Raw genomic sequence first — 23,860 nt, 5'->3', positions numbered from 1 at the left:
AATATTTGCAAATGAAGCAACTGACAAAGGATTAATCTCCAAAATTTACAAGCAGCTCATGCAGCTCAATAACAAAAAAACAAACAACCCAATCCAAAAATGGGCAGATGACCTAAATAGACATTTCTCCAAAGAAGATATACAGACTGCCAACAAACACATGAAAGAATGCTCAACATCATTAATCATTAGAGAAATGCAACTCAAAACTACAATGAGATATCATCTCACACCAGTCAGAATGGCCATCATCAAAAAATCTAGAAACAATAAATGCTGGAGAGGGTGTGGAGAAAAGGGAACACTCTTGCACTGCTGGTGGGAATGTGAATTGGTTCAGCCACTATGGAGAACAGTATGGAGGTTCCTTAAAAAACTACAAATAGAATTACCATATGACCCAGCAATCCCACTACTGGGCATATACCCTGAGAAAACCAAAATTCAAAAAGAGTCATGTACCAAAATGTTCATTGCAGCTCTATTTACAATAGCGCAGAGATGGAAACAACCTAAGTGCCCATCATCGGATGAATGGATAAAAAAGATGTGGCACATATATACAATGGAATATTACTCAGCCTTAAAAAGAAACGAAATTGTGCTATTTGTAATGAAATGGATAGACCTAGAGTCTGTCATACAGAGTAAAGTAAGTCAGAAAGAAAAAGACAAATACCGTATGCTAACACATATATATGGAATTTAAGAAAAAAAAATGTCATGAAGAACCTAGGGGTAAGACAGGAATAAAGACGCAGCCCTACTGGAGAACGGACTTGAGGATATGGGGAGGGGGAAGGGTGAGCTGTGACAGGGCGAGAGAGAGTCATGGACATATACACACTAACAAACATAGTAAGGTATATAGCTAGTGGGAAGCAGCCGCATGGCACAGGGATATTGGCTCGGTGCTTTGTGACAGCCTGGAGGGGTGGGATAGGGAGGGTGGGAGGGAGGGAGACGCAAGAGGGAAGACATATGGGAACATATGTATATGTATAACTGATTCACTTTGTTATAAAGCAGAAACTAACGCACCATTGTAAAGCAATTATACCCCAATAAAGATGTTAACAAAAAAATAAAAAGACTCTATACAAACCTCTGACATTCTTTGTTTCTACATTAATAAAACTGCTTAGAGATGAACACAAGTTTAGATTTTTTAAAAATATAAAGCTTAACAGTTTGAAATGCAGTAGAAGTCCCACCTTATCTCTGAATATCTTCCCCTCAAAATTTTCCAAGTTTAAAAGCAAAGAAGAATCTGTAGAGATGATTTATGTATGTTAGGGAACATTACAAATGAAATTACAAAGTAAACAGCCACCTGGGAAAATATCTCCAAGAAAAGATTAATAATCTAATTATACAAAGAATGTAAACATATTACTAAGAAAGATATTATGATTTCAATAGCTAAATGAGCAAGGACATAAAGAGCAAATTTACACAAGAGAAAATCAAATGATTAATAAAAATATGAAAATTAGAAAATATATTTTTAATGATACTATTTTCACCAATTAATTAAAATATGGCAATAAAGTGACTCATATACTGCTGACTGAAATGTAATACAGTATAAAATTTCTGAAAAGTTATTAGCAATATGTAAAAAGAACATTATAAATACTCATAACCTAGTAAATCCACAGTATGCAATCACTAAAGATAATGTTTAGAATAGTTTATAAAAACATGAAAAATTTTTATGTTTAGTGAAAAAGACAAACTATAAAACTGGTCAGTTTTTTTTTTTTTAAACATCTTTATTGGAGTATAATTGCTTTACAATGTTGTGTTAGTTTCTGCTTTATAACAAAGTGAATCAGCTATACATATACATATGTTCCCATATCTCTTCCCTCTTGTGTCTCCCTCCCTCCCACCCTCCCTATCCCACCCCTCTAGGTGGTCACAAACCACCTAGCTGATCTCCCTCTGCTATTCTTCCCACTAGCTATCGGTTTTACATTTGGTAGTGTATATATGTCCATGCCACTCTCTCACTTTGTCCCAGCTTAATAATTTTTTTTAATGCCAAAGATATCTGTCAAGAAAATTATCAAAAATATTATCATTGGTTATCTTCATAAGCTCAGAATTCATGTTTTATTTCTTTGTTTTATTTCACTGCAGTCTCAAAATTTACTACAGAGAGCATGTTCTTGTTTTACAAACATAAAAAAAATTACATAAAAATATATATCCCTATATTTCTTCTTATTGAAACTGTCATAGTGTTGGAAATTCCACTTTAAGAGATTCTAATAAATCTTAAGGTCTTTCAGGGCCTTAGAACTGCTTAATTAAAAAGTAAACCTGGGAAAAGTAACACACTAATAAGCACTTATCAATCTCAGTTTAGTATGGAACATATACTTGGGGTAAGAGTAAAGTCACAGATGGGAGGATGGACAGGAGGACTTAGTGGGATGATAGAAGGAAGACAAAGAGGTTACAACCAATTTTATCATTATACCTAGGGCTGGCTCCAGCACTGGCATGGACCTTGCTCTTTGGTGATCTGACGAAAGTCAGCTTCAGCTGCTACCACCACTGGCAGCCAGACTTGGTAGTACCCTGCGGTAATTTCAACTGATCAAAACAAATAGGAATAATAGAGCCTTAGGTACATATAAAACAAGAGATTCATTATACATAAGGTGGGTTATTTTTGCCTCTGATGCAAAAATACTCATACTAAGGTATGCTGAAATATTGTCAAGAAATTTAAAAAGTTTAAATTTGTGTTTTCTTTTTTTTTTTTTTTTTGTGGTATGCGGGCCTCTCACTGTTGTGGCCTCTCCCGTTGCGGAGCACAGGCTCCGGACACACAGGCTCATCAGCGGCCATGGCTCACGGGCCCAGCCGCTCTGTGGCATGTGGGATCCTCCCGGACCCGGGCACGAACCCGTATCCCCTGCATCGGCAGGCGGACTCTCAACCACTGCGCCACCAGGGAAGCCCCTGTGTTTTCATTTTGATGATAACCTCAAAAAATAAAAATGCGAGATCAACTGAATGAACACCTTACAACAGGCTACTGCTAACCTGATTTCAGCATATAAATCTGCATTTGTATTTCTGATTGTGTTGGTACCAAGTTATCATGGAAATGACAGCATTTAAATAATGCACATTCCTTGGCTGGAATCTGGAGGTATATTCTTAAAAGCCTGATGGAATTATTTTCTTTAAAATGTGTCCATGCATTACTTAAGTTTAAGAGTAAGTAATTAAACCTATGAAGTGAAAAAGGCTAAGAAAGAGTAAAAAAGCTACTAATAGGTATCTCTTTACTCATTCCAACCAATTTGTTCAACATATTAATTGTTCAGCATATTATTAACATTATGTTAATAGTGAGTTCCTATTATACTATATTCAATGTACTATTCTAAGCACTTCCCATATATTAACTCATTTAATCCTCACAAGTTCATGAAGAATGTTATTCTCACCATACTGAGGGGGAGAATAACTTGTCCAAGGTCACAGAGTAAATGTCTGGCAGAGCTAGATTCAAATCCAGGGAGTTTATGGAATTTTGAAGTTCAAGGAACTGACCAAATCAGTCTAACTCTCTTCTCTTTGACTAGATGAGGAAATTATGCTGCTTTATTGTGAATACTCCTTGAAAATTAAGAGCTAACTATTTAACTCTATACATCCAAACAAGTCCCTTCACCACCTAGGATCTCATAATAACCGCATAATTTAATAAGACAGACTGGATGATTTCTAAGGTCTCTTGCATCTTCAAATTTTCCTGTCTGATAGCACATGTTTGTGAAGTAAAACATCAGCATTACTGCTCAATTGGACATAAGAACACAAACCTAGAAACAGAAGCTAAAAGTATAAAGTCAAACGATATCAGGCATAAGGGAAATTCTCGGGAACGGAATAGCAAACAGAGATTAGCAAAAATTTAAGCCAGTAGATTCAACCTCCCATTGTCAAAAGCTTACCAAATTTGAATTTTTTTCTCAATGTGAATATCTCTCAAATTTAATGATAGAAATATATGAAAAATTAAGACTTCCTTTGAAAATATTCACTCTATGATCAACTCTGGTAGCATATCTTGATTTAAAAAGGCAAGTAATAATTATATTTTTCAGAGTTGAAAATCACAGATATCAGTCAGAAATCATCTGAATTTAACGAATATTACATATATCAGTACAATTAAAAAGTAGCAATAATTTGTTTTTCTAACAGAATAATTTGAATCAACATATTAGCCTTTCATACTAGAAATATTATCACTTTGGACAATTTATTATAAAATAAAATCTAACCATGTAATCTCATAAGTTATTTTTAACAACTTTATTGAAGAATTAATTTACATACCATAAAATTCACCATTGTTAAGTGTGCAATTCAATGATTTTTAGTAAACGTACCATGTTGTCCAAACTTTATCGTAATCTAGTTTCAGAAAGTTTTCATTGCCCCCCAAAGTTGCCTTATACCTTTTCTTAGTTAATCCCCCAGGCAACTCCCAACCCCAGACAATTACTGTTCTACTTTTTGTCTCCATAGATTTGCCTTATCTGGATATTTGATATAAATCATGGACTCAGGTATCTTACTAGTTATTTTTACACTAAGAAGAATTTTTCTAAAGCCCAATGTACTTTTTTACAGGACTCGCCAAATAAAGCTATCCTTCAAGTCAAGTGAAAATGAAAATCCCAGATGTTTATCAGAGATTATAACCATAAAATGAAAAGGAAAATTTTAGCACTGTTCAGAGATACTAAAAGAACCTTCAAATGTTACACTCATTGTCATTAAGCATAAGTCTGAACTGCAGAATCATTAAATAAGTAGAAGTGCTATTTGTTGTTTTCTTCAGTATCATATTTAGAACAAAGAAAATTGGACTAGGGATTAGAACACTTAGTCTGTTTTCTACATTAAGTGATTCCTAGTCATGAAACCTCAAAGTGTTTCCAATTATGAAAACAAATCAGAAATGCTAAGAAAATTTTCAAAGGCAAATTAACTGAACAAAGTAATTAAGTGTTGGCAGAGACCTCAAAAAATATCTAAAACTAAGTAATTCAATAAATCTTAATCAAATATTTACCATACATAAATACATTTTTTGCTAGGCACCACGGGGGACATAGTAGAAATACAATAATATAGTTTTCTACCCGTCAAGGGCTTAAATTTCTATTGGGTCAAATAAATGACACATATGAAATGATTAGAGAACTCAAAATAGAAAATAAGTGTCAAAATGTGAAGTCCGAATTGGGGCTGAGAGAGATCAAGGTAGGAAAAATATTGTGGGCTAGGAAGATCACTAGAGGCCACAGAGAAGAGGTAGAACTTAAGATGACTCTTCAAGTGTGGCTCAGAATTATATAAGAGCCCAAAGGGGGTGGCTTTCTAAATAAGAACAACATCACAGTAAATCTGCAGAAAGAAAGAAGAAAGTGAATTAGCTCAATAATAAGGAAGAGTCAATATAAGTTAACTATGACATATGGCTGAAGATGAGAGGGTAAAAAACCAGGTAAAGTGGTGACTTCAAATCTCTCCTCTGGTCACCATGCATTTCTGGAAAAGGTAAAGCTATAGAAGTATTAGATAAGGTTTAAGAGAGGAGGAATTACAAGTGTGCCCAGCTGTTAGTAACAAACTCTTTACTTTGGTATAAAATAAAGTAAGTTTTTGAGTCTCTGTCCTCTCTTCATTTAGAAGAGACAAACTTAGACATTTCCTTTCCAGGGTTGCATAATAGAGGGCAGTCCATTAGGTGAATCAGTCCTAGGAGCTGGCACTGGCAAACAGGAACAGCTCTTTCTTCCCTCAGGGCCTATGAAGCCCAGCCAGGACTTCCAGTCCATGTAAGTGAGTAAAATACTATTAACAGGTCATGAGTGGGATACTCCCTGTTCATACATTTGAGGAAATGATATTAACACAGAGTTTTTACTATATACCATACTCTGCTAAACATAGAAATAATGAAAATGACCTAATTTAATATTCTGAACTGGAGAGTAGATAAGTACTGTTCTCATTTTACAGATAAAGAACCTGAGTTCATATTGGTTAAACAGGTTGCTGTGGATGTACTGCTAATGAAGTGACTGAGCTAGGCTTCAAAGTGAGGTCAGTCTGACTCCAAAGCCCATATTCTTTCCATTTTTTACCATTTTGTGTCTATGAAGTATGCTTACCTAAAACTTTTTTAGATAATAACATCAATTGTTACTATTTTTTAATATCAAATATGTCCTAGGTTCTTTTCTATGTACTGAATAAGCATTATTATTAATCTGTGTAATAACCCTGGAAGAGAGTAATTATATCCCTGTTTAAACCATGACCCAGAGAGACCAAGTAACATGCTAAAGTTAAAATAGCTAGTAAGTGGCAGAGTTGGCTTAAAATTCAGGTATGCCTGATGTCAACCCATGCTCTTTATACTATGCCATACCTCCTTATTTGGCATGCAGTTTAAGAAAGAGATTTTGTTATTGATATGTGGGTACCTAAACTTCCTTATATGACTTTGTACTTTCTGTTTATCTTAGAGCTATAAATTCTGAAATACTCATTCATAACAATAAGTAAATAATATGGATGTTAAATTCTAAGATATTGGTGGGCCCATGGATTTTTCTTTCTTTACTCTCTGATAATAGAGATACATACTGATAAAATAAATCCAATGGTCTCTATTAATTGGTCCTTTTAAAACCATTTGCCAATTCTAACATACTTTTTATAACATTTCTGCTGGATGCCCTGCTCCAATAGATAGTCAGCTTCTTATATTAAAGAGAAAGCTGCTTATCTATAACTTACAAATAGTTCTGATGTATGGAGTTAATCTGCTTACAAATCCCATTTCCACGTGGCCAACTTTTCATGTATTTGAAGACAGAGCTCAGTCCCTTACAAATCTCCTTTATCATAAATTAAACCCTCAAAATACTTCAATTATTCTTCCTGTGTGACATGGTTTCTACATCTAGGTCACACTCTTCTGGAAACAGCCTAGTATTTCTGCTTGTCCCCCTGGAGTAACACAATAAGGATGCTGTCGCTTCTTCTAGATGACAGTCCTTTGAATTAACTGAAGTTGCCTATCACACCTCTCCTTCAGAGTCTTTTTTTCCTCCTGATTAATCAGGAACTCACAGTTTGCAGACCCTTGTCCCTCCCTTCCATCCAAATCCTGATTACTCTTCTTTGGATTTACCTTGGCTCGCCAGTGTTTCTCATAAAATGTGGTGATCCAAATGTAAGCTGACCAACATGCAAGAGAGTGAGACACTTTTTTTTCTTTATACATTACAATGTCATTCACATATATCCTTCTTTTGATTTAGTTTAGTGGCTTGTCTTAAATTCCTGTCCTAAAGAGCTACTATAAACGCTTCACCCCACTCTGTAGTTTCTGCCTCTTCTAATCCAGGCTGAGTATGGATTAATCTTCCTAAAATCTCGTGACAGTTTCTTTCTTCTACTCAGAAATTATCTCTCTCCATAGTCTACTGAAGTCTGAACTCCCCCTAGATGTGATTTCAACTTACTTGCATAGCTGTATCAGCCACTGATCTTGTACTTATAATTCTGAACCATGCAAATAAGAATATTCATCATTCTCCAAATACATTCCTTGTTTTCATGTCTATCTCCCTTATCTATAGTGTCAGGTCTATATGGAATGTCTACCTACTCCTCTCCTCTGCTTTCTGAAATATCATCCTTTCCCCCAAGAGTTAGCATAATTATTATCTCTTAGTTACTCTTGCTGGAAGCAATCTGTCCTTCCTAGATGATCTCCACACTCTTTCTAGAGCACTATTTCTGGATTCCTTGTCTTCAAAGTAGCTGTGTTTCTTAAGTTTCATATTAGATTCTGATTTCGAGGCTAGTGATATATATTATTAAGCCAATACTGTGCATGGTAAATACAAACTTTATAGCTAGCAGATGATATAAATCACCATGATCTAACCAATCAATCAATTCAACATTTAGTGACCATCTGTTATGTACGAGGCACTATGCTAAGCTTTTGGGATATAAATCTGAAGAGATATGGTCTGTGCTTTCAAGAAGTATACAATACAATGAAAGAACCAAAGTATGTTTAAAAAGAAAGAAAGGAAGGAAGGGAGGGAGGGAAGACTGCTTTATGCATAGAATAACCCCAAATCTCTGCTGGGGGTGATCAAGAGATCTGATTCTTAGAAGAAGTAGGAATTTAGCAAAGCAAACAAATAGGAAGACCATTTCTTGTTCATAGTGATATGGCGGAGGTGATAAAATACAGTTAGAGATGAGAGAATCGTGTAGGAAGAAGAAATGTCAAAGAAGACAGTGCAGAATGAGAGGTTATCCCAGAGTACTACACCGTAGGAGGCCTGGTGCTTGAAAAGGGCAGGTGTTTACATTAGTAGTATTAGGTGATGAGCAGGTAAGAAGTTGGCCACAGTAATTTGTGTTGTCTATGTTTTCAGGAAGAGGTGTGTCTTTATTTTGCCTACAGTAAAACCAAAGACTATGGGCAAGTCTGTACTCTGCCCAAAGTGAATCATTTATTTTTGAAGGATGTAACTGAATGTTGTGTTTTAGTTTACTGGTGAGGGTGGGTTAAAATCTCAAGTAAATAACTTCTAGCTTATTTACTATCATGCGAAGGACTTGGATTTTTCTCAAAGTAGCACAACTTGGAAAAAACAGAAAGAAAGAAAGGAAGGAAGGAAGGAAGGAGGAAAGAAAGAAAGAAAGAAAGAAAGAAAGAAAGAAAGAAAGAAAGAAAGAAAGAAAGAAAGAAAGAAAGAAAAGAAAGAAAAAAGCTAGTCATCACATTACTATTTCTCCAGAGAGAGTACTTGCTGAGGGAGGAAAAAAAAAAAAAAAGACAAGGTTTTTGGCAGATTATAATTATTCACACCCTCGTTAGTTAGATTCATCTTCTTAAAACACTGGTTAACTTTATTTCTCTCCTTTTCAGAGGCTCACTAATGACTAAAAACTAAGGTTCAAATGCTTTAGGTTAGCATTCAATCTTTTAACTTGTCTTCTAAATCTTAGGAGAGTCTCATAGATTTTGAGGGTTGTTCTCCCATTTAAATTGTTAAGACTCAATTTCGGATACATTCCTCTGTTCACTACTGAACAGAACCAGAATCTCAGAACCAAGGGCCTCACAACTCTTTTCACAACACCATCTTCCCCGGCCCCCAGGTGCTGCTGGCTTGCAATTATCTCCCACTGCTTCCTGAGGAGTCTTCAGCTAGGCTCACCTGCTTTGTAACCCAGGCTCTACCTTGCACTCCTGCCTCCATTCTGCTTCCTCCTCTTCAGAAATGTCCTCACCTTTCCTAACCAACTACCTTCAATATTTCAATGATTCTAAGGAGCACATTTCTTCATCCTTTAACATCACAGAAATGAGTGAGTGTGTATCTTGGAATCAATGCACATCGTAACTTAATTGGCTGCATTTTCTTTCTCAGTAATGATATACCTTAAAGTAATGATATACCTTACCATCAATGGCATCTTAACACCTGTATGACTTCCATCTGACTTGGCTCCGCTGTTTTCAAAATACTCCCCCACAGAATCATGCCTGTTTTATCTTATTAAAACTGTTTTTGAGTGAGAAATGAGACTTTTAAAAGCAACATTTGGTAGCTCCCAAATGGATCAAAATATCAGATTAAAAACTTGTCAAAATGTTTACAAAAGAAAACTAAATAATGCCTGTAAATCCTTCAGAATTAGTTCCTCAGAATACTTAATAGCTATAACCATATCACAAAGACACACACTTTTGGTGGGGAATGATTTACCTGGAATTTGCAAGTGATTTGGTTAGAATTATTCTCCATAACAGAGTCTAATGGACAGAACACTGGGGCAGGAGTCAAATAATGTTCTTGGATCCATGTTACCTCATCTGAAAAGTAGACGGTTTGACATGATTCAAGACCCTTTCAACACTTAGCCTCTGTGGTTTTCAGTACTGATATTTGGATAAAGATCACCTTTATTGGTAGGGGAAAAAAGGGTTCTAAAATCTAGGATACTATGACAATTTTAGCAGCTGAATTTGAACCTTGTTTTGAGTTATAGGAATCTGCTCTTTCTCTTGAGTTGCAAGTGATGAGACAATTTGGCACTTGCAACTTGGCATTCTTTCCCTTTCTTGCTGACTTCCTTCCTCTGATTGCTGCAGACAGGTTGTAGCAAGTAAAGCTCTCTTTAGCAGAGATTTATTGAGCTCAAATGTTCCTTCTGTATTTTCCTCCACTGACATGATGCAACAATAAGCATATTTATATACTGCCTATGTATTCTGTATTTCTGGACTTGAACTTCTTTTGGGAGCCACTACACAATAGGTATTACCACACCTGGAACTTCACTTGTCAAGAAGGAGAGAGATGAAATACTGGAAAGGTATTTTATTCATCCCTATTATTGTTATGTCTTAGTAAATTAATAGCTTAGTAAACTCTAGTCTTTATATACTAAGAGTTTATATAAAATTGCATTGATATAAAAACTCTAAGTATCTCCCCCTCCACACATATATAAACACAACCTTTGCTCTGTAACTCCTTAGATTCACCTCTCATTGCAAATACACTGTCATAGACAAATTCCAAGAGGACCCCCAATTTTTTAAATATCCAAAAGAAACAGAGAAGCACCTGATCTACGATTCAGGTTTACTATTTTCTCTGTCAAAAATGATTTGGGAAAAGTCATTTTATCTTCTCAAAGCTTTAATGATCATATGCATAAAGTGAGGACTTGGACTGTCGGTGGTTTTCAATCTATTTCTGCCTCAACACACCAGAGATGATCCTATTCAGTCTCATTATACTCAGAGGCTCACTGCCCTAGTAATGCTACAGTGAGAGGGGAGGGTGAGGGTGTCTGTGAAAAAGCTTCTGGGTATATGTGAGAAACCTAGAAGCCCTGTGTGTATTTCTGGGGGTAGTCAGTCTAATCTCCTCCTTACTCCTACCTACTTCCATTACTACAGACTAATAAGCTCAAAGGTCCTTTCCAGCATGGGTTTCTGTGACTCTGTAAATGGAAAGGACTCTTTCAATATGAACATGTTTCATTATTTAAGTTGAATAGGTTTTGCTCTTTGTAATATTGCTGGGTTTTTTTTTTCTTTCAGCATTTTAAAGATATCATTCCACTGTTGCCTGGCTTGCACTGTTTCTGACAATTCCTACCTGTGTTCCTGTATTGAACATGTTTTTTCTTTTTTCTCTTTTTGGTTTGCTTTTAAGGCTTCCTTTTTTATCACTGCTTTTCGGCAACTTCATTATCATATACCCTAGTGAGGTCTTCTTGTGATTATCTTGCTTGAATTGCTTTGTGCCTGCTTATCCTGCTTACTCTTGGAGCTACTTTTTTCTGTTGGGTTGATAGTTTTATCAAATCTGAACAAATTTTGGCCATTATTTCTTTAAACCTATTTTCTCTGATTCTCTTCCCAATCCACCCCCAGGAATTCATCTATGTTAGATCACCTAATAATGTCCATCAGGTCACCGAAGCTCTGTTCTTTTGTGTATTTGTGTGTGTGTGTGTGCGCGCGTGCGCACGATTTTGTTTTATTTTTGCCTTTTTCTTTCTGGGCTTCAGTTTGAATGGGTTCATTTGCCAATAGTTGATATGTTTACTGATTTTTCTTTGCAGTGTCTCATCTGCTGTTAATCCCATTCAGTGAAAGCTTCATTTCAGATTTTGTATTTTTCAGATCTAGAAGTTTCATTTGGTTCTTTTTTCAAGAAATAAGAATATAAATATGACATTTCATAAGGCAACCGGGAGGGTTACTAAATCAATAGAAAGCAGTTCGTCTTGGGGAGTAGAAATTTGAGAATGAGGAGGAAAGGGCAGGAGACTTCTGTTTTCTTTTTAGCCTTGTAGTTCTTTTTGATTTTTAAAAATATGAGCAGGTATTACTATGATAAACAGAAACAGATATATAAATAAAAAAAAATATATATATATATATATACACATATATAAAATGATTTTATAAGCAATACCATCCTCTCTCTCTCTGTCTCCCCACAAAATATAAACTTCTGCACTCTGGGAAGTACTGGGATAATTTTCTCTACCTCATACTGCTTAGAGTGATTTACTTGAAGGCTGAGACTGAGTAGAGTCATGCATAAGTGAAACTCTGTGCACAAGAACACTCAGTCCCCTTCCTTTCCGTCCTCCAGGACCAAAATCTTATCCAACTATCAGACAGTTTTTAAGAAGACTATCATAGGCAAGACACTTTTGAAATAGTTTATGTTACTGGAAGTAAAATAGGTGGTTAGCTCTCATAAACAGAATTTAACAATAACAACAACATAGGAAGCTATCATGTTATCTATCGTGGATTAAAGATGGCTGCAAATATTTTCCCATTCTTCCCATCAAGAGGTTGAGTCTATTCTCCTCCCGCTCAATCTGTGAGATGCTCTGGCCAAAATGTGGGGCAAGAGAATTGGGTAAACTGACACGGTATAACTTCAGAGAGGGGCTTTCAGAGATCTGTGGCTTTTGCTTTTCTGGGCTTGAAACCTCCATCTTAGAACCTAGCTGCCATGTCTTTACAAGCCCGTGCTTGTCGAGAGGCCATGTGGAAGAGCTCCAAGGTGCTCCAGGAGAATGCCCCAGGTGAGCCAGACGTATGAGTGAGCCACTGTGGATGCTCTAGGTCAGTCAAGCCTCCACTTAAACGAGGGAGCTAGGACTGGGCTCAACTGCCCACTCAGACAAGGGGAGAGCTAATCAACAGCTGAATGATAAAAGAAATAAATAAGAAAGGAAATAAGAGGAAAATCTGGGACATTTCCATGATTATAAGATACATGTGGTTATTATTATGACAATTAAATAATTTATCATGTGTAAAATTTTAAGATAGTGCCCAACACACCATAAGTATTCAGTAATGTTAGTGATTATAACTACTATCCAAGAAATAACCTGAGTTTCCTCATTATTTATTATTTTATGCATCAGATGTCAGCTATCCCCTTGCCGGAATGAGCAGTTTGGCCAACCCTAGTTTCCTCTTTCAAACGTGCCTATACACACCCACCACAGCATAAAGTAGAAAGCATTCCAGCTACCAGAACCCACTTCCCATTAAGAAATGTTGGGGATTACATATTTTAAATGGCCGCTATATTTCTTCATTAATATTTTACTTCTTACTCAGTTAAATTAGTATGAAAATTATTCTAGCTAAAAGTTTTTTTTTTAAAGCAGTAAAAAACCCTACAATTTCTTACCTAAAATAATGTTTAGGAAATCTAAAATTTTTACATGTTTGCTGTATGATGAAAATAACATTGTTTAGACTTCCACGTCATTGACATGGATGCATATTTCCACATGCAAAAATCAAGTAGTTATTTATTTGACTTTATTTTTGTATGTGTGAGGTAGGCAGGGAAAGCATTGTTTAAGATCATTTGGTCATATCAGAATCCTGTGAAGAAGAGAGAGCATTTGTATACTTTGATGTAAATACATGCATACTCTTCAGAGGCACACCCTGGAGCCCCACTGATAATCACTGATTTAGGCAAACAACTTATTTTATTTCCTGTTCCTCCCCTCAGACCTTCCCCCCACCCCCACACCCATGCACAATTTCTCTGATAGTATCCTTCCTGTGTTTGGTTCTTTCCTTTTTCCCTCCATTGACTCCTTATACATTTTCTGCATTAGATGATTCTAATTCTTTAGCCTAGGATTTTGCCAAGATCTGCAGCAAAGATTCATCTTACATAGTTTTATTGCTATCTCCCTTCATCACTTGATTCTCTATTTCCCCATTTCTAAGCATGAAACTCCTCTAATTACAAAGCATAAGTAAGACCTCTGTTACAACTTGGGTAAGGTGTAGAAGAACAGTGCGCTACAGGCATATGCACTCACGTGTGGGTTCTATACTGACTTCAATTCTAACATGTCACAAATTTTTCCAAGGTCGGTACCTTTTTTTTTTTTTGTAATCAAAGGAACACCACCATCCTCCTATCCCACTCTACGAATATACAGTGGATTAGTAAAGGCTGTGGTGGTAACAGCAGACCAGCCAACTCTATTCTAGTTACTGTAGAAATAAGAGTCATTCGTTTGGGCAGAAAGTTGAAGGAATCAAGATATACAGCTTAATGGCACATATTGAAATATAATAAGGCAGTTGCTACAGCCTGGCTAGGGACCAACTCCATTATCTTTTGCCATATCAGCATTCTGATCCTTTCACCGTTCTGGCTGATCTGCTTCTAAAATCATTTTATAAGCATGCACTCTTCATCACTCCTTGGAAAAGCTTCATTGTGTAATTTTAAAAGCATTTTTCTCTCTCTTCATCTCCCTCCTGTTCTCCAAAAATGTAGAGTTCTGGTCTTAATCAGTGTGTACATGTAGCTCTTAGTAGTGCTAAAAAGGAGTTATACATATATTTTAAAAAGAAAGGTGAAATTATTGCCTTCTCACATGTACCCATGTTTAAATAGTTGTAACAGATGTAACTTCCAGAATACCATAAATACTGATATTTTTAAATGACTTTTATTTCAACTTTTTCCAATTATTCAATAATTTTAAATGATTTAACACTATCATCCATATAAAAGCTAGCTCTGAGAAACTTTAAATTGCTTTTTTTCTCCTTAAATTTGTATTTCCATTCCACTACCCCCTTCATTACTCATTTTGTAATAACTTTCACAAATAAAACTATGTACATACATTAAATTTTTAAAAATTCACATGAATATAAGGTTCTAGCTATTAAATTTCCTCTGGATTGAATTAGCATTGCAATTATTTATGTACCATTATACATATTATAGACTTAGACAAAATATTAAGCATAAAAAGTTACAGTTTATTGGAAATTCATTTCTTAATGAGACCGATGGAATTATCTCATTACTCTCCTCCTCCCCAATGCATTCTTGTAAACATGGGAGACTATAAAGCACAGAGAGACTTTGTTCACATAAACAAGTAGGTGAGAATATAGGAAATTTTGCTATAATAACATCTCCCAGTTCTTTGAAATTTGAATTATATATCAGAAAAGACAACAAAAAAATCACAACTGAAAGTCCTTTCAAATTGCAACTCCTGAGAAAATGAGAGTGAAAATCATTTCCTGCTTTTACTCTCCAATCCCACCTCTCAAGGGCCTCTGTTCACTAGCAAATCTCTTAGGATCTCCACCCTAGGCATCTTTATTATTAGGGGCTTTCCTGCTTCTATAACAGTTGCCTGGTCCACAGAGTGAAGAGAGTTGAGAGAGATAAGATACCTAAATCTATTGCTAATACAATACTGTCTCCCAAGCCAGGCTCCCATACTGTCCTGATACTCTTGTCTTGTCTCTAGCTGGCACTAGACTGCTACTTTCTTGCCTTATACTAAAAACAGAGTGAGCAATTATAAGGGTACTATGAAGGAAAGAAAAGGGCTCAATTAGAAAACTCTCCCTCAGCTTATGATCCCTCTAATATGGCTCTTGACGTTCTCCTTCATAATAAAGCCAGTTTCCACCTCCCTAGTTGGGAGGTAGGCTAAGATCATCTCTAAAGTCTCTTTAAGGTCTAACATTTCCTGGTTCTAAAATTGAGTAAATTTTCTCCTTTTACATTTTTCTTTTTGACACTGAACTGATTCTCTCTGGAATTATTTCGTACTAGACTCTGAAATACTTCCACATTTAGCAATGGCATTCTGAAAATTCATAGCAGGAAGCAAACACAGTTTAAGCAAGTTCATACCTCATGTTATAGGTCATATTTTAAATTTCTATTTCAATTTTTATTATGTAAAGTCTTGTTTGTTTGTTTCTAGGACCTGGGGCTGTGAAGGGCCATGGGAATCTAAATAACGGCTCATACTCATAAACACTAGGGTTTCTGAATGCTGCTAGAACAATTAACATATAAAACATATAAAGCTACTTAACTTAAACATGGTTTTCTCCAAACCAGAAATCCTGGTTATTTTCTAACTTAACAGGAATGTTTTGTTTTACAAAATGAAAATTTAAAAGAAAGCAAATATATCTTTTTCTACTAACATTTATCATATATGTTAGCAGGATTCTAGATAATAAAATTGCATTACTCCTTACAAATATTACAGACATTTCTAGGCTAGGACCTTTCTAAACTGCTCTAAAGTACTGCTATAAATCATTAAGAGTAATCCATATGCAACCACCAAAAAGGAAAAAAAAAAATTCGAGGATTAAGAAATACTGTATAAAATGCATCTGAAATTAAATTATTGCTAATTAAATCTTAAAAATTTATTAGTTCAATCACCAGTCACTAGAACGCCACTCCAAAAATATATCTTTTTCTATCTATATCTGTATCTATCTACAAATGTAAACCAACATGCCAAATGGATATCTCTCATTGGGCATCAATTTCCTCATCCATAAAATGAGAAAGTATTTGCCAGAGAATTGCTGGGGAGACTAACAATGAGATGAGATAGTGTATGTCTCAGTGAACTCAGGTATACAGTGAATTATGTTTCTCATTTTTTGTTGTTACTATTGTTTGGAAGTTGTTAAAATCACTGGCTTTGGATTCAAACAGAATATTAATCCAGCTACTACGAACTATATTACTCCATGGAAATTTGTAAACTCTCTAAGCTTCAGACTCTCTCTTGTAAAAGAAAGAAATAATGTAAGGTGCTTAGCATGTTAACAAATTGAAATTGCATGATTTGCTATTATTAGATGTGCAGTATCACCAACTCAATTTGCTCAATTTGTCATCGATGAGTTTTATTTGAAGAACTCTTTATGTCACTGACAAGATTTAATGAAGAAATTGCAGCCACCTTCAAGACTCCTGTGTCTTCGCTGCACTGGTCCTCTTCCTTGACTTGTCTCCAGCTTCAGTTTCACTTAAACAACTAGGCAACTGAGTAAAAGAGCTGGCATATATATACAAGCTGTCAGTGTAGCTAGATAAAATTATTCCCCCAATTGTGTGATGGGTAAAAGAAACTGTCAGAATAAATAATTTATGAATAATTTGTTAAAAACTAATTCTATGTAAGATACAGGCACTGGGAATATCACAAGCAAGAGAGTGAATCTCTGCCTTTCAGGAGTTTGCAATGTAGGGATAAACAACACGATAAATAGCAATTTAAAGCCATGTATATTAAATGTTCAGTGGACACAATAGAATATGTTCCACAAGAGACTGGAAGAAGGAGAAAATAAATTATTCAAGGCTGGGAAAGTACTTGCTTTCAATGCATTTTGTAAGCAAGTCCCACTTTTCCACAGGTCCATCTACTAATGGAGAAACCAAAACTGACAGATTTTTAAAATATTTTATATGAAAAAGAACACAAGAACATTCAGAACTATTCATAAACTAGTATGCGCAATTTCATCAAATAACTAAAAAACGGGGTTCAAGTCCCTATGAGTCTGGAAAATTTTACATAGCAGGCCCTGTGTGGACATATTTTTATCCCAGTGGAGTTTTTCCTTTTGTCTCAAAACTGACTGTAAAAACAAGTAATTTTTTTCTTGTTATTGAGAGAAACACTTCTTCTTTTAATCATATCTAATACTTAAGACAGGTTAAAGAAAGAAGAGAAAATGCCCCTTTATAATTATGGAGATTTACAATTACTGTATAGTTTACAACAGTCCTACTCACAAGACATCTTCCTTTTTCAACCAAAGCTAGGATCTTTCTGGATATTAAGTTATTTACTGGCTTCCCTTGCATGTGGCACCCAGTGCAGAACCTAGTATATAAAACTATAATCTGGCTTCAGATGATAAGAGAACAAAAGGGAAAGCATAATTAGCATGACTATATTATTGAAGCATGTAAAGAAATTGAAATTGAATTAGATCATTTATATAGTTTATCCTTAAACTGAACTTTGCTGAGCAAGACAGAAAAATATCTGTTAGAAAGAATATTAAAAAGTAAATGAATGATTATATAATCATTTCAAAGTGAAATAGTTTATAAAGGCCAGGTGAAATAGATCTTGGTGAAATTACAGGTAGCAAATGTGAAATGTGGAAATTAAATATAAAGAATGCAATTAATGTCTTAATGTGCAGCATTTTTAATGTCCTTTTCCTAGGAGAGTAGAAAGCATTAGTTAAAGATTGCTATTTTTTATATGAAAGAATTTTAAGTTATAATATAAACTATTTTGGTTATTAAAAAAAAAAGTAAATGAAACCGACAGATAAATAGAGCTAAAAAGTTATGAGGATGGACTTTCCTGGTGGCGCAGTGGTTAAGAATCCACCTGCCAGTGCAGGGGACACGGGTTCGAGCCCTGGTCCGGGAAGATCCCACATGCCGCGGAGCAACTAAGCCTGTGCGCCACAACTACTGAGCCTGCGGTCTAGAGTTCGTGTGCCACAACTACTGAGCCTGCGTGCCTAGAGCCCATACTCCGCAATAAGAGAAGCCACCACAATGAGAAGCCCGCACACTGCAACACAGCCCCCGCTTGCTGCAACTAGAGAAAGCCCACGCACAGCAACGAAGACCCAATGCAGCAAAAAAAAAAAAGAAAAAAAAAGTTATGAGGATGTACTTTTCCCAGAATTTCTGTCATGTCTATATATGACAGGGTAATAACAACAAAATGATGCCAATGATTCCTAGAGTAACTAGAAAAATTGTCAATTCCCCAGGCCTAGAGAATACTTGAGCTCTTCCATGAAGTTTACTACTTGTCTACTGGCAAACTGCCTAACGCTTTCTGTCCCTCAGTCTTTTATAGAAAGGGGATAATTGGCACTTACTAATTTCATAGTATGTCTTGGCAAATTAATTAAGACAATTGGCCTGTCCTTACTGATGAGAAGAGTAAACTAGTCTCTTCCTGGGGGTGCAAACAGGACATAGTTTAATTCCTGGGAAGATACATATTTATAAAATGTACTTTATTGACCTGTACAGATTAGAGTAACATTAAGGAATAATAAGAGTTTTTATTTTCAAAGTACTTTGATTAAACATATTTATTATTAAAATTAATAGTAACCACTATTTGTGGTTTGATTTAGGTACAAAAAAGATAACAGAAGATTGAGTAAAAAACATTCTAAAAACCTGAATATTCACAAAATTTAATTTTAATGACTATTATATTAATATTTTAAACTCTCTTACTAGCTCTAATTCTAGTAAGAACTGTAGAATTCATTGTAATTCTCAAAACCCATAATCCTTGGTTTATTTAGTACCACAGAATAAATTTACCATACATTTTAAGTTGTGTTGATAAAAGATTTTACTGCAGAGATGCAAGTCCTTATAGCCTTACCGTAATAATTATCAGAGATTTTAATCATTAGTGGGCACAATTATAGCAAGCTACAGTTAGCTAAGTACCCTCTGAAAAATAATATGTCTATATAAAATAGGTTATTTACTGGCATTGAAGGAAAAGATTATTTACTTCATCTGAATGAGACCTTCATCACCTAATGACTGTTGAATTTGTCTTGACTCATTGTGGAATTGAGATCGAGTATGTATGTCTAGTTATGGTGCTAAGGAATGGTAAAGAATTTAGCTCAGGAGATAATTTAAGACATTATCAAAATTTTATGACAGTAAAGTTTATATATATTTACACTTTTAAAAATAATTTAAAGAGAAATCCATGTTCATCGCAGTAAAGTTAGAAAACTGAGGGAAATATATACTTACCATCACTTCCATAGATAACCACTTTTAACATTTGAACATATGTATCTTTTCAGGTTTTTTTCCCTATAAACAAAGGTATATGTACACACAATTATGCGTATACAGCAGTTTTTTTTTTTAAGAGTTTATATTGAAAATTTCTAGGCAAAATGAAGGGCTAATTCTCCCCAGTCTATTCACCAATATCTATGCCTCTGAATGAAATGTGGCGTTATGTGCACGTCCAATATGAAGTGCAATCTCTTTGCAAAGCAACACTTTATAAAAGTTAAAATGAAATTAAGTTATTCAAAGTATTCATTTGTGAAAACACAGAGGCATTCATAACTTCAATTTCTAAATCACTAAAAAAATGTATTTTCAAAATGACATGGGAGGGTTTAATGAATCTGGTAGCTCTACTTTACATGTATAATTAGCATAAACTATCTAATTCTACCAACTCATAGGATTATAAAGGCTAAATAAGATAATGATTATTAAAAGTTCCATACAAATTGGAGTCATGATTTTTATAACATCCCACTGTCAAGATTCTACTTACTAATTTATAATTGGTCTGGTCTCTGCATATGGACCTTGACATGTATTATATACAAGTGTTACTTTGTTCAAAAAAATCATTGAAAATATTTTGCCTCTTGTAAAATGGAAAAATTAGCAGTCACAAAAGACAAAAATATACCTACATTGAATTCAGAGACTACCCAAATGATTAAAGATAGTCTTCATTCATTGAGACTACCGGTTGCATAACCCCTCAATTTTCACCCTATCAGTCCTTTTCTTTAGATTTTACTGTATACTTCAATCATTCTCCAGCTAGGTGCTTCTCAAACTTTAATGTGCATACGAATTATCTGGGAGATCTTCTTAAAATATACAATACTTAGACCATCAGTCTTTTCCAGAAACATTAGAATTGCTAAATCTCAGACTCCATCCCAGACATACAAGTGACTCAAATGCATATTAAAGTTTAAGAATCGCTGCCTAATCATCCATTCAACAACACTCTTTCCTCCATGTGGCAAAACTGAGTCCCAATCAATATGACTATCTCCATTTCACACAACTACAACTGACGGCTAAGCACTGAAAATGAAAAATCTCAACAAAATTATCTCTATTCTCATATAGATCCTTAACCTTGCCTGGCATTCCAATTTCCTCATAAAGTTCTTTTTCTTGGAAGTTATTTCAAGCGTCTCCATTCTCCTCAAATCCCTAACCTGACCACTTTCCTTTTTTCTCAGCAGCTGACCTAACCTCCTATGTCACAGAGGAAATAAAATATATTAGATAGGAACTCTCTTAACTTCCTGACATCAATAAACTTACAAACTCTAACTTTACATAATTTATTTCTGAATATTCAAACTCCTACATAGATATAATTCCTTCTGCACTCATTACAGACTCCTTTTCTTCTGCCCACTCTTGAATATTGGAGTGCACCTGGGTTCCTTCCTTTCAACCTTTTCTTCAGCTACTATATACTTACGCTAGGAGATACTATCCATTCCAATGGCTTCAATTATCACTAAAATGCTTAGTCTTAAATCTGTATCATTGGCCAGCTGAACTAAGGATCCAAAGGCTATTAAATATTTTAAATACCTTAAACTCAATATATCCCATACAGAGCTCTTTATCTTTCCCCCAAAATGTATTCCTGTTTTCCTTCTCCCTGTGAAACATACCACCATCCAACCAGTTCTCAAGACCAGGACTGGCTACATAATTTACAAGGCTGAGTTTAAAAGCAAAATCTGGGGTTCCTTGTTCAAAAACCATTAAGAATTTAAAGACAGCAACAACAGCATTAAACCAATAGTGAGTCCCTTCTGGGCACAGGGCCCCACTCAGCTGTACAGACTGAATGCTCAGAATGCTGATCCTGTCAGAGTAAAATCAAGGCCATCGTCTAACCAACCATGATGTCCTGTGCGTCCCACTCCTAAGGATCTCTTGAAACCAACTACTTCCTTTCACCCCATCTTCATAATTCCCTAATTCAGACCACTGACTCTCCTCCTAGATTGCTGAAAAGTCACTTCTACCAACAGACCCTCATCCTCTTATTATAATCAGAGAATTCTGAAACACCTATCTGATCATGCCACCTGCTGCTTAGTAGCCTTAATGGTTACTCTTGCTCCCAGGATAAGAGAAAAATTCTTTGCCATGGCATTCAAAGACTATAACGGTTAAACCATAAATTGTCTCTTCAGGGTGATCACTTCTGCCACTCTCATCTTCCCCTCCATGGCCAAGCCATACTGAACTACAAATGTATCATGTGCTCTCTCCATTTTAGGCCTTTCCACATAATGTTATGCTCTTCCTGAAACATCTCATCCCTTCCACTCCATTACTTCTAGCCCCCTTACCATGTTCATTCTAAGAAACTTTTCTTTTTTCCTAAATCTAGTTTTAGTGTTCTCTTTGTCCTACCCCATTCCCCTTGGAGTTCTCTGCACTTCTGCCATCACAGAATTTAGCACTTTATTGTAGTTCCCTGTTTACTTGTCTGTAACCAACACCAAACCATATGCCTCATGAGAAGAGATTTCATCTATTTATTCATTCTTGTATTCCCAGCACTTAACATTATACACACTAAGGATCTAAACAAATATTTTTAGTAGGTAAAAAAACAAACAAAGCCCCCAGAAAACAATCAAAATGTTGAAAATGTTTTTAGGAATATTTTTAATATATTAAAAAGTAGAGGCAAAGTATAATTAGGAATTTAAGTATAATTAGGAATTTAATAATATAATTAGGTAAAGTATAATCAGGAATTTAATAATAATTATAAGGCAAAGTATAATTAGGAATTTAATAATAATTATTAAAGGCAAAGTATAATTGGAATTTAATAATAATTATTACTATTGGGAAAAGTATAATTAGGAATTTAATAATAATTATTAACTGTCTGGGAATAGAACCTTCCCATGTATCTCACAAATCTAATGTTCATTTTCTTTTTGGAAATTCACTATACATAAATATTGGGAAGGATCTCAGATTTCCAAAAGCACAAATAATTTTCAAAAAGAATACATTTGTACTAGCCTACCAGATTAATATATAAATGATACCTTATAATGAATATATATGATGATCTATTACATATAAATCAACCACATTTAATAATGTATTTTAATACACAGTGAACAAAATATCCATAAAGAATTTTTCATGGGTATAAACTGAGGCAAACTTTTAAAAAGTAGGCTAATAAACAATATTTATTAAGCATTGTTTTAAGTTATTTCAAATTTATTATTCATTTAATCCTCACAACAACCCTCTGTAATAGGTACTCCTGTAATTTCCATTTTACAGGTGAAAAAACAGTCACACAGATTCACTAATTTGCCAAAGGTAATACATATGGTAGGAGATGTAACTGGGATTCAAACCCATGGCCTGAGTCCATGTTCTTAACCATCACATATCAAGCTGTAGCAGCTTAGATACAACCAATCAATCAATAAAAAAATGTTAAATTGCCATACAAAAAAGAGCTCCCTAATAATAATTATTGCTATGCTAAAAACAGATGCCAATAATGTTGTAGTGAACAGTGTCTATTTTGAAATGATTCTGATTTCTACTTCAACTCATAAATGTCACTGTTAACAAGATACCATGGCATGCTTGAAAAAGAGGTATTACCGAACACCCCCATTCATGAAAGATCCCTCAAGCTGCAAATACATATTTTTGTCTGTTAAACAAATTAAAACCTTGTATACAAGAAGCAGGTACTTCTTAGATTCAACTGGTACCTGCCAAAAGTAAAGCAAGCTTGGATGACACATTATCACTCACCATAGGATTACACACTCAGAAATTTTTCAGGTCAATGATAAAAGAATATATTGCAACTGACTTTATTTTTAGTACAGAGAATTAGATGGATTACTTAACTTCCCACTCAATAGCCATCATCAGATTTTCTCAGTGCCTTTAACTCTATTCCCAGAAACTCCCAAGGTCTGTAGCAACCCTGTTAACTAGTTCAGATTCTTTAAAGGCCATGAAAAGTCACTGATTTC

At 35.0% G+C, this 23,860-nt stretch overlaps 1 protein-coding gene across 3 annotated transcripts in view; it reads right to left on the bottom strand.

Moving 5' to 3' along the window:
- Window positions 1-23,860, bottom strand: part of SPATA5 (spermatogenesis associated 5) — a 351,881-nt gene that overhangs the window by 156,135 nt on the left and 171,886 nt on the right. The gene's annotated exons all lie outside the window — the stretch shown is intronic.

The sequence above is a fragment of the Orcinus orca genome, chromosome 4 (genome assembly GCF_937001465.1).
Source record: "Orcinus orca chromosome 4, mOrcOrc1.1, whole genome shotgun sequence".
Taxonomy (NCBI): domain Eukaryota; kingdom Metazoa; phylum Chordata; class Mammalia; order Artiodactyla; family Delphinidae; genus Orcinus; species Orcinus orca.
This window is presented reverse-complemented; position numbering and strand designations above follow the sequence as displayed.